Genomic DNA, 17094 nt, shown 5'->3' on the forward strand with positions numbered 1-17094 from the left:
CAGTTAGTGGTTCTGCGGCCTCTCCCGTTGCGGAACACAGGCTCCGGACACGCAGGCTCAGCGGCCATGGCTCACGGGCCCAGCCGCTCCGCGGCATGTGGGATCTTCCCGGACCAGGGCACGAACCCGTGTCTCCTGCATCGGCAGGCAGACTCTCAACCACTGCGCCACCAGGGAAGCCCCCAGTTAGAGGTTTTTAAAGGGTACCCAGAGATGAAAGAGTGAAGAACAATTTGAGGAGAATCCTAGCCCTCCAAGATTATAAGGCTCTGTCCACTGACCCTATTTTCCATTTTACAGTCACAGCAGAGGCAGAGATCGTTGAATCACTAAGTTTCCAAGCTATAAAGGACCCAAAAAAACCCCAATCATACATAACCCCTATTATCTTTTTTAAAATCTATGAAATAAAACATGCCAAGACTTGCCCAGGGTCACACGGCAAGTTTCTGACAGGAGTAACAAAGGACTCAGGCTCCCTGGGTCTGAGCCCAGGCCTCATTCCCTCCTGGCCTGGAATTTAATTTTCAACACATTTAAAGTTTCTGCGAAATCTAAACATAATTACATCAAAAGTCTAGCACTACTTATGAAATCTAACAGAAAAATATATTGCCTCTCAGAAGCTTCACCAGAGAAGCTTGGCAACAGAGAAAAATTATGGCCAAGTATTTCGGAGGGGGGGTGGGGGGTACATAGAGGTTTGTGGATAATAAAATCACTTCCAACCCAAACTGACCCACATTTAGAAGTCCAGATCCAGTCAATCTGACATCAGTCAATTCTGTGCTGCAGTCGAAGCATTTGAAAATTTACTTTGGGCTGAGTATCACCAGAAGATTCTTCCTGCCACTGGTCTGCAGTTCATTTCTTTGTATGACAACCTCAACATCCAGGACTCCGGTCCTTCTGGAGCTCATCCTACAGGCTCTTAACTGGTAGATTTAGTTCAAGGTCCTCAAAGTATACATCACTGTCCAATTCACATAGTATGTTCATAACTGTGGGCTTTTATGTTGATTTATTCAAAACCGCTCGTGGCAGAAACACATACTCTTTGGGCCGTTCTTCCACTGTGTGTTCAAATGCATCACATTTACAGTAAGGTTAATGCGAGGTGCCCATTCTTCCCGAGGGAATACAGAAGAGCGGGAATACATTAAATTCTCAAATACCGCCTTCTGATAAAGCGTCTGTAATCACTGTTCCCATTGCTGCTTCAGCCCAACCCTTCCAACGGGGAGACGGGCTAAGGAGAGGTTGGAATGTGGACATATTTTCAATGGTGTGCTGATGGAGAAGCAAGCTTTGCACAGCAGCCCAGATTCATCATCTATCAATACTAGCAACTCCCTTTAATGGTCAAAAACAAGGTGAAAACTTGGAATTGCAGAATCTTCATTAACAGAATCCTGTAAAATTGGTCCACGTGATCTTCTAAGTGCTGATCTTTGGCCGATCCTGTCTCAAGACTCTGATTTGCTTTCATTCTTTCAGCGCAGCTTAAAAACCTGATCCCTAGGGGCTTCCCTGGTGGCGCAGTGGTTGAGAATCCACCTGTCAATGCAGGGAACACGGGTTGGAGCCCTGGTCCGGGAAGATTCCCACATGCCACGGAGCAACTAAGCCCGTGCGCCCTAGAGCCCACGAGCTACAACTAATGAAGCCCGTGTGCCTAGAGCCCCTGCTTCACAACAAGAGAAGCCACTGCAATGAGTAGCCCCCGCTCACCACAACTAGAGAAAGCCCGTACACAGCAACGAAGACCCAACACTGCCAAAAATAAATTAATTATTTAATTAAAACAAAACAAAACAAAAAACCTGGTCCATACAAATCCTACACCTTTACATGATTGGAAGTGGGTCTGGAAGTTTCTTACGTAGCGTTCTTTTGAAATTTAGAGTTCCAAACTGCCCAGCTTTCATTCAAATTATAAACGAACACAGGCATAGCTCCTCCATCCTAAGATCCGCATTGTTCCTCCATGTTGACATTTCTGAAATTTAGACGCATGTGATAGGTACAGAAATTTAACACAGTAGTGTTTCTTTACTCCCTGAAAATGTGTTATTAGATTAAAGGCATATCTTACAACTGTTGGTGTATTCGATTTAGAAAACACGGTACTGCCAATAGTCATTGTCATACATTTCTCTGGCAGGTTCTTGCCTTCACACACAGACACAAACCAAATAATAAGAACTGACATAGCTTTATTTTGATGCAAAAGACTTATCTGCAAAGCCCTCCAAGTATTAGTAGCACCCCCCTCCTAAACATTGGGCAAAGCAACATATCCTGTTTGAAAAGCTGTTTCTCTACCAGACCACCTGACTCATAACACCTCTCATTCCTGACTACAATCCGAGAGGGAGATAGTTACTATTTTCCTCACTTTACTGATAAGGACACAGATTGGTAACTTCCCAAGCTGACAGAGTGAGGAGCCCGCGAGTCAGGGTGAAAACCAAAGGGTGTCCATCTCCAAAGCCAGTGCTCTTAACCGCTAGGCTCCACAGCCCTGCCCCTTCAGAAGCCATGCTTATCCCCCTTCTTTACAGACGAATAAGCTGAGGCTCCATACTAAGCCATCAAGATGAAGATAACGTAACTGCAAGTGGAGAGGCCGGCCATAGGAGCCAGATACTGTGTGAGTTTGGAGGCAGGAAGTACTTTTTCCAATGCACTAGGCAAAAAGTACAGGATGGTCCCAAATGGCACCCTTAAGATAATGAATGAAAGAACAAATCAATGAATACGTGTGTCCTTTACTTTGCATACCTGAGTATTTGGGATAAAGTTTCCACTTATATGAATGGATCTATGGATGCCTTCTCGTCTTTGCCCTTGACCCCACCCGAAATGTTTCCCAAATGTTTGGATATTCCATTCCATACTTCTATACAAGAGGCTACTTTCCCTACATTCAAAACAGGCCTTCTGCCAACCCATGAGATTGCCGGCCTGGTAAACAGCCCTCACACTGGCCACACTAACAACCTGCCTTACTCTGGGTTCCAGAAGGAGTAGGTGGTACCGAAGAGAATGCAGCCTCTGGGAGCTGGAGCCCTGCCTGACCAAACTTCCTGGCTTATAAATTCAATGAGAGGCAGGCCAGGGAACCTGGCTACGCTTACTTTTCTCTCTGGAGAATGGGATAACCTGTGCATCATTTACTCAAAGCCTTCTTGTCACTGGATGAGTATGTGGGGAAACATTATTTAGATGAGTATTATTTAGATGAACAGTTACTAGTGGTAACAATAGCAGTAAACAAGTTCAATTGCACGGCCCACTACTCAACAAACTCTGGCGAGACACTTATTTATACTTCAGCTGAAAATCTATGAGCCTGCCTAGAGAGGGGACGAAATTTCACTTGAAGGAATGACAGAATATTTTCCCAGGCCCTCGGCTGCTTCATTAATGCTTGCCTTATTTGGGGAAAAAGAAAAACTGGCTGAGGCACCCGTGGTAGTTTTACATGCCGTGAACTGGCAATGTTTTGGAACAAAAAAACAACTTTTGCGCTAGGGTACTTATGGCATCATTATCGCATTTTCCAAGCCTGGCTGCCGCGCTGCCAGGGAAAGAAGGAAGGAGCTGGGGAACAGTAGTACCTTCACCAGCGGCAGGGCTGAAACAAGGGGGCTTTAGAGTAAATCTTGGTCCGTGTGCACATTTATGGCAAAATAACCCATGTGCATTTACCTTATAAAAGTGTTACAGGTAGGCATACTTATGTAATTTATTTAATGTTCTTTAACATCCATGCTTACTTGGGTTTCATACAATTTATTAAGTTTTCAGTCTGCCTGCAGAAATGGGAAAAATAAAAGCAGATGTGAACGGACTACCTCCATCTAAATGTTCACCAACCTCCTGCAAAGCCTGGCACCAGCTAGGAAATACCTCTGCGGCCACCATTTGCAGCCTGCCCTGGGCGGGGCCCTCGCTTCTATCCAGGAGAAGCCTAACCTTAAAGGTACAAGGGTCTCTGCAGCTGAGTCAAAGAATAAAAATCTCAAGCAAGAAAAGCTTGATGCCTGATTGGAAGCCTGGTAAACATCACAAAGGAAACAGTCCCCATTCAGGAGATAAAAAGCAAGATGGTGGAGTCCCAGCCAGACCCAGCCAGTCCTTAAGAGTCTCCAAGTAGCAACGTACTCCCCCTTCCTCCTTCCTCCCAGGAGTCCCCTAGACTTGTCTATTTCAGGAACCCCACAGCCTTTTAGGAACCTCCTTAAACCTGCCTGGATGACACACAATCCACCCATCCAACAGAACACATATAACACACTTGTACTTGCAGGCACGCACATCGGTGAGCGTGCACGGACACGGACTCACACACACCCTTCTCCTGCTCTGCCTGTCCTTCCTGCGCTTGGCCCTGTGGTTTCATATTTACCACATCTCTCAGCACATTCCCCTTTTTGCTAAATAAAAACTCTTTCATTGCTCTTTTCATGGCCCCTTTTTCTTTCTCCGGCCTCTGGCTCCTTGGGAGAGGCTCAGAATCACCCAATTGAGGGGTCTCAAGAGAAGCCAGACCAGAGGAGAGGGAGGGCTGGGAGGCAGAGGTAGTAGATTCAATCCAACAGCTTCAGGTAATAGAATCAAAATACTGTCCGGTGTCGTTTCCTTCAGCTCACAGAGCCCACACTCCTTCCTGGGTCCACCCAGGGTCCACTGAGGCTCCCACCTCCTCCGCTCTCTCCCCGGCCCTCATCGCTCCCTCCAGCCAGAGCAGGGCCGTATCTCAGGCCATCTCGGCCCATTCACCAATACAGACGGTTCTGTAAAATGTCACTGCTTCATTGTTTAAGAAACTGGGAGGAAACAAGGAGTATGTGTTTGGCCCATCATAAAAGCAGCCTAAGAGTTTGGTTTGGGGCCCCGAAGCCAATGACTGTCAAAGGGGAAGTTTATTAGTAAATACAAGCATTAGCCTATCATCAGAGAGTGTTTCTCTCTAAGGTCAAATTCACATCTCCAAATATTACTGCGCTAAGAACAGAAGACATGTAGACAGCGTGTGTGTGTGTGTGTGTGTGTGTGTGTGTGTGTGAAGGGGAGATTGTTGGATTGTTTCATGAGCTAACAGCTATTTCTTGAAGTTGAGCTATTTCCTAAAGCTGGGCTTAGGAAGGCTATCCCCAGAGAGATGACAGGAAGTGTGGGACTTCATAACAGAAACTGTCCCAACTGTGAGCTCTGTGGTCAAGTAGGGGAGAGAAGGCTAGAATGCAGTTCCCAGGTCCAGAGTTCATTCAGTACATTGTCTTCCCTAATGTAAAATGAGAAAGATGAGATATTTTATGCACAGTCCCCCCTGATTATTCATGGTATATGTGTGTCTATAAACACACACACATTCATCCCCCCTCCCCCCACCTCTGTTGTTAATATTTAAGGAAAAGCATCAAACCCAATTTATTAGTCAATCTTTGGTAGTAAAGAGTTCAAAATGAAACCCTCATTTATTTATTAAGACCCCAGAGTGTCCCTCAGGCCCAAGACCCCAGGGGATTGTAACAGACCACAAAGCCCTGACCTCCTGTCTGGCTTCAACCCCTTCCCCAGCTTAGACAACTCAGTTGCTATTGAAATATCTAATGGGCCCTTAACTTGGCTGATGTTTTACCTAGTTGGCGTAAATGAAATAATCTGGTCTGGAAAGACTAAACTTCACTATTATCTGTTATCCCCTCACTGGCCACACACCCCTCCTGCCCAAAAGGGGAGGGAAACAAAAAAGGGGGGGGAAAAAAAAGCGCTAGGGCCGGACAAGAAACACACAAGAAACACACAACAAAGAAATGTGACCAAAGGCAGTAAAAGACACCCCTAACATCAGGAAACTGTTAACTTATATTCCTACCGGGTTTTACCTAGGCTTTTAGGGAAATGCGGTGCGGTCCACCTTCTCGTGGCTTCACATGGATGTATTCTGCGGGCACATGGGAAGTTAAGAACTAACTGGGCACTAAGGTGCTTCCAGTCTCAGCGTGAGGCAGCCACTTCCAAGATGGCGCGGCAAGAGTGAGTAGAGGTTGGGCAGAGAACATGGGGGTCTGAGGAGGGCCTCCTGAAGATGCCTCCGGAGTTTAGCCATGGAAGAGGCAAGAAGGACTGAGGCTCAGTCGTCTTCATAGAATTCATTTCTTCCACAGCAATAACATTTCTACTGAACAGTTATGCCCAAACTCTTTCAGCCATGATGTAAGTTTAACCTTTCACTCTCCATGCCCTCCCCCAACCCCAGCAGAAGTTTTCTAAGAGGAGTCTCCTATCCTTTGTTAACAACAAGAATAAACAGATGTAGAAAAGACGGTATTTGCCCCTTTCCTCCTATTTCTTCATGTCATGCTTCCAAAGCTCCCTTTACCTCTAAGTCACCAGAGATTCTTTTAGAAACATCTTCTAGCTCTTGTGTAGGAAGAGACTGAAAACACCCATACTCTCAAGGGGGCAGGTAGTGCCAACTTTTAACTCTTAACCTGCTGGTGTGGCCACCAGCTGACAAACTGGGAATTCCCTTTGTCAGGAAAAAGATCAGAATATAGACTGTATGGTTCCAGCAGAGAATCGATAACTGTCAGAGTGGGGAAAAGGGAGAAAAGGCAGACACTTAATTCACTGCCTTTCATCTCAATGGAAGAACAAATTTCCTAGGTGACACAGTCTTTTCCCTCCTCCAAAGTCTTGTCCAGAGAAGACCACAGGAAATACTTATGATTTGAATGTGTCAAATTAGTGCCTGCAATGATTATTACAAACATGCTCATGAATACCTAGACATAAGGGAAAACTGAAGACTGAAGTTTTACAAGTCGTTGGAGAAGTTATGCCCATCCCTTAAATTAAGGAAATATGTCTGAAAAGCGGCAGTTTATCCTAGTCAGCATCCAAGGTAAAGACACTGGGCCTCGGCACACACTCCGTCCAGGAGGGGCGGGTGGACCTGTCATCATCCCTGTGCTCTCTGTGAAGTGACCGAGAAACGCAAACCCCCCATCCAGCAACTGGGGGACATGCCAGCCAGTAACCCCAAACGTCACTGAGCTGCCTCGTGAGAGAAGTTTAAACTTCTTGAGAACTTAACTTACCTGGAAGAAGGGTGTCCTTAGCTCCCCGAATAATAGATAAAGGGGAAAGAGGGTAAATATATACACAGAGCTTGACAATGGATTCCCAAGACCTCCTGCATCTGTGACATTATCAAACAGCTTACTTGACTCCCACCCTTAAGACCTCACGGCTCCCAAGTGAACAATGTGAGATCTCTCCCAGACATGAACTTTGATGCGGCTCAGTGAAGCCAGGGCTCCCCATGGCAGCTACAAACTCCTCTTCACCCGGCAGCCGGCCACCCCTTACCGCCCCCTCGCTCCAACCAGGGCAGCAAAGCCCACCGGTTCCCAGTGGTGCCCTCGCCCTTGGGGAGGCACCCTCCTTCCAGCACCCTCTGCCCTAGGTATTTTGGGCACGCCACGATCACATGGTGTACCAATTTATGCTTCCGCATCTAGAAACACAGTCTTCTGGGAAAAACAGGCTCTTTTCGGTGTGGCTAGGGAGTTTTGCCACAGCTTGTAATTTTGGCTAAGGAAGTGATTTCCTGTCTGACAGGAAGTGGGAGCCAGAGCTGAGTTTAGCTGCTGCAAACCTCTGGCTTAAAAGTTAAAAAGGAGAGAATGGCAACCACTTCTACTTATCAGGGAGTCAGAATCCGAGTCTTCCAAGAACATGAACCTCTCCCTTGACCCCTATTTATTAAAACAAGTTTATCTAACAAACAACCCCAGTGCCTTCTGTCCCGAAAACGTGAGCTGGGTCTTTGCTTCTATAACAACACAGTCCTTTTAAAGCTTCTAAGGACATAATTACCAGTTGAGTTTTGAACTTTGCCCAGGTAAAGGCTGATACCAGGCTTTGCTATTTGTTTCTCTAATCAACTGAATTCAAGTGTGAACACAATTCTGGACTTCTTTTGTACCCATTTCTCCCTAAAAGATATAGTTACTTTTACCCCTTTCTTCTTCACTAAGTGAATTTTTATGGATAGTAGAATATGTTTTCTTTTATAAAATTCTAACCACTTGATTTTTATTCCATCAAGGCATTTTTAAGATAAAATTCTAACCACTTGATTTTTATTCCATCGAGGCATTTTTAAGACGAACAGACACTAATAGGATATCAGCTGAAAGCTAAAATTCAAATTGTTATCAGAAATCCTGCTTCCTTCCCTAACCCCGCTGTCATATCCACTGGGGGCAGATAACTTACAGGGTAGCTATCTTTAAAAGCTGACAATATGCAAGGCTAACATTCAAATTTAAAAGGAAACACCCTGCTCTCCCTTCTCTCTCTCTCTCTCTCTCTCTCTCTCTCTCTCACACACACACACACACAAAACTGTACCCAGGAATATGGACTTGAATGACAGACGATTAAGAAAGAAACAAGCCACACTTTTCCTAACACTTACTGACATCTTTAATAGTTTCTAAATAAAAATGCGATTTTCTGTCTTTTTTTTTCTTCCTTCTCAAAGCAATTTCCCAGCCAGCCTTGGGCAGTAAACAGTTAATATTCCACTCTCCCCTGCTGCCTTGAAAACCAAGGAAACAATTGAGACATTGTCCAGTGAACAAGACTCCCAGGGACTGACATTTTTGTTTATGTCCCAGTTCTCAGCCTGTCAATTTCCACTAGGCTGCCTGACCTGCACCAATACGGTCCACTGTGAGCTGAAAGGGCTCTGCTTCATTTATTTTATTAAAGCTTTGGTGTCTGTTTTTGATTCAAACTCCAAACCTCCCCACCCCCGCCTTTTCCCCAGAAAGTTGCCTCCTAACTTGGAGGCTGTGTTGCAATTCCTTCTTGGGACACGTTGCCAAGAAAAGTAACAAAATATTTTTGAATACCAACGTTTGCATGGTTTTGCCAAAGTGTGTGTTGGGGGGGGGGGGGGGGGGGGGGCGCTACCCGAACGCCATCGCCCAGCCTTGAAAGCCTCGTGTTTTTACGGAGTCCTGAAAATATTCCACTGAAATGTGTCCATAGGAGTGGATACCTACGGTGACCTAACATCCAAGCTCTGGTGCTTGGAAAACATATAAAAATCCACAGATACGTCTGAAAAACCCAAACTTCAGGTTCAAAAACAAAAAGGGTACATCAATATTTTCCTCCCAACCAATGCCCCTGCCTGACTAATTATACAAATTCCAGCCCCAAAGCTCCCTCCCCGTCCTACCTCCCCAGTCCTTCCCATGCTCCAACGACTACCCGACACTAGCCTGTTTGAGTAGGGGGGCTGCACGAGTGTTACTCTGGGGCCCCGCTCCTGACACTTTATCTCCATGAAAAGCACATACAGCAGCGACCATTTCCTGTTTGCGGAGTGGGCATGAACCAAATCACACCCTGTGCAGCAGCTATGGAATCCCCAGCATATAGCATTGTGTAAGGATTTACTATGGAATAAAGGCAGCAAAGCTCTCCTGCTGCGTCATATCAAATCCTGTCACTCTGCGCCTGGAGGTCTCTCTCCTTCCCACTGACCCAAGCCCATCTCTTTCCATTAGGGTACCCCCCCCCAACACACACACACACACACGCACGCGCGCTCGCAGTCCCAGACCCAAAACCTGAAACTTTTACAAGGAACAGGATACTTGAGAACTTGAAAGCCACATGGAGCCAACTTCCATCAGTCCTCCTAGATTGCTCCAGTTAAGAGACATAGCCCCCTCTTTTCACAAGCCGACCAGGAAGCCAAAGGATCAGGCTGGGGCTGCCAGATGTCCCAGAGTGAAGTCCACGGTGAAGTCCATATCGCACTCGATCCTCAGGCACCCCACGCAAACTCTGTATGAAAACCACATTTTCCAACTAACCATCTATACCATTCTTTTCCTTCTCACCCTCTCCAAAAAGAGCGTTTCTCTACCTTCCCGTTGCGATTCTTTGTTTAGAATTGAGGATGCCCCAGCCCCTTTTCACCTCTGTTCTAAAGGGCGTCTTCAGACCCTTTCAGAGTCTCCTCAGCGTCCCCAAGCTCAGGTCATCAGACACTGAAATAAATGGTGATACTTTTATGGTATATCTGAATGTAACAGGCTCTTCTCTCCCATTTCCTAAAAGGAAGCCCTGTTGGGCAGTCACAGGTTGTTCCCGAGCCAAGGTTGAAAGGCAGAATCCCTAAGGGCCAAAGGTAAGATTGTAACATTTACAGTCCCCAGTTCTCCCCGCTTTCAAGGCCCTAATGAACCAGCCTCCGGTCCAGGCAAGGCATTAACTCCTTCTTGCCAGAAGGTTCCATTCGCCCCGCTGGGTGAGCATCACAGCTCTGGAACCTCGCACGGTTCCGATCTCAGCTGGGGCACTGTCTTCTTGGGGAGCCCTCCGTGACCACCCCATCTAAAATGGGGAGCCCCCAGCCCGTGGTGCTTCTCTGTCCCCCTGTCCTGCTTCATCTTCTCTGTGGCTCCTACCACGATCTTAAATGACCTTGCTCCTTCTCAGTTGGAAGGAGAGCACAGTGAATAAGATCGTGGCCACTTCCTTCCTTTCTGGGCTTCAGTTTCCTCATCTGTAAAATGGGCATATAATGACTGATGACAATAATAACCCCTCTGTACTCTCCAAATGGTTGTTAAGGATCGAAGTAATACATGGAGAATCTGGCACATAATAGAAATGCTCGAAATATTGTTTTTATTATATTAATATTATTTCATCTTTTTCATATCATTTATTTACTGGTTTGGGTCTGTATGCCCTCCCCATCCATCCTGCCTATAGAATAGAAGCTCCATAAGAACAAGAATATTTTCTTGCCCATTGATATATTCCTAGCCTGTCTCCTTATGGGTAATCACTAAATATTTGTTGGACGTTGTGAGAGAGAGAAGGAAAAGGGGTGGCGGGTAGGAAAAGGCAAATGTCTGGTTTTTCAGTTTGAGCCATCAGTCATCATCCTAATTATTATTACCTATTCAGAATAGCTTTCCTCGACTGACATAAAGGGGCAAAGACAAAAAAGATCTTCATTGGTTAGGAGGTCTGTGGTCTTAAGACACACTTAGACCAGATGACATTTGCATACTGGCTTCCTCACTTCCCCCACTTCCTGGAGGAGGAAGAGTCAGGGGGTATCGGAAGGGCCTGCTCGGCAGAGCCCAACACAGGGACCAAGTCCTGGGAAACAGCCCTCAACTAGGCGTCCTCCCCAGCCTGCCCATCTGAAGTGACAATGCTTTTCCAAGTGGTAAATGAATCATGTCAGACCAAAAGCCATTTTAAAAGTACACTTTGTAAAAAACCCGTACTACAGCACATTTCATTTATTAATTATGCTATGGATTAGGGATCAAAGTGGTAGAAATCTCAGTGTACTCGAAATAAATGGCTTTTGCGGTTACCTAAATCCTCGGAGTCCACTGGAATGTAATTCCTTAGGCAAAAACAGCTTCCCAGACTTCTTGCCTCCACCCTCACAATAATACAGAGGAGGGTGATCACTCAGCATCAGACCTGCATGATGCAATGATTTGGGCTTTTAACGTTTTAGTCTGTGAAACATGGAACTCTTCCTTTTGAACTGCCCTCCTAGTGATGGGTTTAGTTTCTATTATTGAATCTCAAATCCTTCCCCTTTTCCTTCCTGTCTTCCACCCTCACTCCCCCTTTCTTTACAATTAGATTCAACTAGAAAATAACCTATAGAGAGGTTGGAACTCTAACAAATTCCAAGTAACTTTCAAGAAGGCAATGGGGTGTAATATTAAGCACACAAGCTTTGTGGTCAGAAAGATCTGGATTTGAATGTTGGCTCTACCACTTACCTCATAAATTTAACTTCTTTAAGCTTGGGTTTTTTATCTTTAAGTGGGGATAAAATCACCTACTTCAAGGAGGGCTGCTGGAAAGATTGATGAGGTAAAATAAAGCAAGCTTCTGTCCAGAGCCGGGCACCAGTACCTCATCAATATATGACCAAGACTTATTTATTACCTTTGTACTTCCTTATTTTCCAGATATAGGTCTGGTCCACAGTTTCTGCACCTTGCTCCAAGTGAGTTGTTTTAATCATATTTAAATTCTAGTTTAAAAAAAAAAAAAAAACCAATCCTCTGACTTAGATTCCTACCAAAGAAAAGTAATCTCCTTACACGTGACTATTAGATAGCAGACGCGCAAACAAAATCACAGCTCCTACACCAACTACTTGCAGATTTGGAGCTACTTAAAGTAGGTACAAAATGAAAGCACAGGGGGAAAGGGTGACAAATTTTAAGGCATTAAAATTTAAAACTTTATTATTTAAAAACCCATCCAAGGGCTTCCCCGGTGGCACAGTGGTTGAGGGTCTGCTTGCCGATGCAGGGGACGTGGGTTCGTGCCCTGGTCCAGGAGGATCCCACATGCCGCGGAGCAGCTGGGCCTGTGAGCCATGGCCGCTGAGCCTGCGCATCCGGAGCCTGTGCTCCACAACGGGAGAGGCCACAACAGTGAGAGGCCCGCGTACCGCCAAAAAAAAAAAAAAAAAAAAAATCCAAGCAAAGTTTTAAAACATCACAAACTGGGAGAAAGTACAGTCATCCCTTAGTATTCATGGGGCATTGGTTCCAGGACACCCCCTCGCAACCCCAAACACACGTGGATGCATGCTCAAATCCCTTATGCAAAATGGTGTAGTATTCGCATGTAACCTACACACATCCTCCCTATACTTTAAATCATCTCTATTTATAACACCTAATACAAAGTAGATGCTATGTAAATAGTTGCTGGCACCAGCAAATTTAAGTTTTGCTTTTTAGAACTTTCTGGATTTCTTCAAGTATTTTCAATCCATAGTTGGCTGAATTCACAGATGCAGACCCCATGGATATGAAGCACTGACTATATTTCCAACACAAATCTCCAACTTATAATAAAGAGATCTTATAAATCAATAAGGAAAAACTATCTGATTCTTTATAATGAGCAGAGGAGTAAACCAGGCAAGCCACAGAGGAGAAAATAAACAATGACAAGATTATCAACCTCAGGAGTCAAAGAAATGCAAATGAAAACATGATAAGATGTCACTGCATGCTGATCAGATTGGGCAAAAATTGTAAGTCTGACAAGTGTTGGTGAGACGTGGGGAAAGAAAGTGTGTATACTTCATACTCGTGATGCAAGTACTAATTGATCCAATCATTGCACAGAGTGTGATGACTGATATCATGTGAACTACGACTGAATATTAGCATCTTATGTCCTACCAATGATTCTATAGGGTATGAACCTCAGAGAAACACTCATACACGTGCCAACATACACCTACCCAAGACCGGTTACTGCAGCGTAATTTGTAATCTTAAAAACTTGTATGCAATCCAAATAACTATCGATACAGAAATGGGAAAACGGTGGTATGTCCATACAAAGGAATAGTACATAGCAATTAAGATGGGTGAATTAGATTTAAATGTACAACAAGGGTAAAATTCATACACAATGCTGAATAAGAGAATCAAGCTAGAGAATACTATGAAATATGAAACCACTTACCTACAATTTAAAAACCACTAACATTAATTGTAATACATTTTAATCCACATATGTATGTGCACAAAACTGTAAAAACCTGGACTGGGAAGACATCAAATTATAGCAATCGTAGTTATGTATCGGGAGGGAAGATTATGGACTACGGAGGGGAACACAGATTTGGTTTGGTTCTTTTAAAACACAAGGGAGAAGATTAATAATTGTTACCGTAGGTGGCAGGTACATGACTGTATTTGTTATATTATCCTTTTACACCATGAAAGAGTGAATGGTTGATAATCTGAGAAAAATACTCACTAAAGCCTTCCATCCCATGTCACATACCAAATAGATCTGATAATTCACCCACAAGTTTGCAGACACACACCTGTACTGCATGAAGGGAGGTATAATTTGAATGAATGGACGGCTCATCTTGATGCAACTCTCCTTTTGTTGGCTCCTTTCTTTTGCCACGAGTTCATAACTTGTCCTCCTAAAAACCCACAAAGCCTTGTTTCCTCAACAGGAATAAACAGCATCTCAAAGGCACAACATGCCTCCAAGTTTCCTGAAGCAGCCAGGTCAGCACCAGCCTAGCTATGTGCTTCCTCCCTACGGAAGCAAAAGTAACACCTATAGGTGAGAGCTCCAGTGCTGGAGTCAGACTCCCTGCATTCAAATTCCAGCTGGCCACTCACCACCTGTGTGACCCTGGGCAGATCATCACCCCACCCTCAATGAGTCTCAGTTTCCTCATCTATAAAACGGGATCATAACAATTGTTAACTCATAGGGTGTTGTGCCAATTCAACATGACAATCATACAAATTACTTAGAACGGAAATTAGTAAAAGTAATAAATTACTGGAACAATAAAATTACTGGACCTAGTAAGTGCTCAATAAACCCCCAGCGTTATCATGATCTTAAGTACATCTCTCCATTTCTCAATGCACCCATTTCTTATCACAATGAGGCCTTTAGACCAAGAGAACTCTCCAGTTCCCTTTCAACATGCCAATCCATGATCAACTGTGAGATTAAAACAAAAGTCAGGAACAGGACAGTGAGCACGAAAGAGAACAAGTCTCTGGTCTATAATGTGCAATTCTGTTGGAAGTGAGGCCCCAGGACAGTGCTTGAGGAAAAGTTCCCCAAGCCCCTTCCCTTGGCTTCGGTTCTGACCTCTGGTATCACAGCCCCGCACCTAACAGGATCCGGACAATCCCCACCCTTGGCTCCAGATCCAGCAGATCCCACATTGCCAACTGAAAACTTGGGAGGAAATTCACACAGGCATCCAGACACCGGAACATTTGGCCAAACCCACCCCTGCTGGCCTCTGGATGCGGCGCTGGCCACTGCTGGAACCCCCGGCCACTTCCCCACGCCAATGGCCCGCCCTCCCTCTCCTTGACACACGCCCTCTCTGCCCACTCACTTATTCCACACAGATGTCCAAACACGCAGTAGCTCAGCATATGTCTTTATTGCCTCTCAGTGGCTTATACTTTTCAAATCATGTTCTAAAGCTTAACCACGAGATTGTTGGCATGAGAACTGTGCTTGCGACTCACATCAGGCCTGGACTCATAGAGCAAAGAATAAATCAGGATAAAAGTTATCACAGGTAGGTACCAAAAACAAACTAAATAAACAAGGAGTTGGTTCATTTAAAAAAAAAAGGCCTCCCTTCTAAAATAAAAGTTTAGATAGCATTAAAGTTATCACCATCTTTAGACACATCTTGATTTTTTTAATAGGGCAACTTTTAACTGCAGGGTGGGAAGAAAGAAGAAATGTGGGCTTCATCCCTGAAGTCCATATTTTAGTAACTGTCAGAAATCTGTGTACGCCGCCAACATTTGCAGGTGTGATGCACAAAAAGTGGGCTGAATCTGCACATCACACATGGTCCACATCATGTCCTGCAAGACCTACTGGTCATGGAGGGCAAGGAGAGCTCCTGGCCGTGGGAGGAACTAAGTAAAATAAATCAAGGCGGCTGAGCCACAGGCCAGCTCCAAAGCTGACGTTCATTTTCTCATCCCTGGTTCAGATGAAAAATGTTGCTCTTTCCCATCGCTTCGTTTGGAAAAAATTTTTAAATGGTGAGTCATAAGAGTGTCCATCATAATGGACATTTGAATGGGCTCTGATAGACCCAGTAGAAGGCTCAATTTCTGACACTTTCCCCCCAAAGCAGAAATGACATTTGTGACACTGACATCCCTTACTCCATCCTCCTTCACCCAGATATTAATCCATCAGTGCCTCCTTTCCCTTGGAGCCATGATATATAAGGCCTCAGAATCTCTCTCAACACAACGCTCCAAACAGATACTACCTAGCCTCAGCCTAGGTACAAACACTGCACTCTGCTCACAGCCCTTGGAACAACAGTTTTTTGGTCTTTTGGAGTTGCAGGATCCTCCCCTGGTGCGTGTGTGTTTTATAGGAAAATGGACAGAACCTTCATCAAATAGTAAAGTTGTAATAATCGATATATCAAGCAGAAATAAACACCTGTATGCTCAGTTTGCCAGTAATTATCCATGATAAGAAAGCAGTGCTTCTAAAATAATATAAGTAAGTGTTAATAGGTAGAGGAGACCACTAGCACCTCCTTATTTATGTGGGTTAAGATCACATTTTTCAACAAAAAGGGCCATGCTTATTAGTACTATTAATTAACTGGGTGTTCCTTAATTATCCCAAATAACAAACATAAGAGCACTTTAGGGCAAAGCTGACTACGTTAAGTAGAAGCCAGAAGAGAAAACTGTGAAACTAAAAATATGAAATCAGGAATTTCATGAAAATGCCTCAAGTTCATTTTCAAAATCCCCCGTGACCACAGGAGCAAACCATGGAAACTGCCTTTTTTTTTTTCCTTTTTTTTTCACACAAGCCTCTCTCTAGAAATTGTTGGTGGGAGAAATTGTATATGGTATGTCTCCCTCAGATCAGCACAAATCAACCCAGTCTTAAAGAAGGCAAGTATGTTTCCTTCACGGGGGTCCCTATTTACATAGTAGCAGAAAAATCAGTTCAAGCTCCAGTATGTTTGAAAAAACTGAAACTGGAAACATTTCTTATAAGCCTACGGCTTGCAAAATGATTGGCTAGAACTCCTTTGGTCGTAAGTGACAGAAAACCATCTCGAGACTAGTTGGCTTCCTTGGATAGTACAGGACTGGAGCTGAATACACATAATTAAATGGTATCATACAGACACCCCCGACTGCAAATGAGCACCCTCCATTCTGTGTGTGTGTGTGTGTGTGTGTGTGTGTGTGTGTCTGGAGGGAGTTGCAAAGAGCCACAGAGTTAGACCCTCTCTGCCTAGTGAAGGCTCCTAATTATCTTTGCTTAAATCACGTGCCTACCCCTTGCCCAGTCACATGTCTACCTGGACCAACCAGAATAGGGAAAAGGTAGTTCTATATATTTAGGGGGAGAGGATGCTGTCAGCAGCAGCAAAACACACACACACACACACACACACACACACACACACACACACCCCAC

The 17094-nt window shown here is 44.6% G+C and overlaps 1 protein-coding gene across 15 annotated transcripts in view; it reads right to left on the reverse strand.

Annotated features, from left to right (window-relative positions):
• The window catches only part of TCF7L2 (transcription factor 7 like 2), a 195930-nt gene that overhangs the window by 88780 nt on the left and 90056 nt on the right, over nt 1-17094 (reverse strand). The gene's annotated exons all lie outside the window — the stretch shown is intronic.

This window comes from Phocoena phocoena, chromosome 16, assembly GCF_963924675.1.
Source record: "Phocoena phocoena chromosome 16, mPhoPho1.1, whole genome shotgun sequence".
Taxonomy (NCBI): Eukaryota; Metazoa; Chordata; class Mammalia; order Artiodactyla; family Phocoenidae; genus Phocoena; species Phocoena phocoena.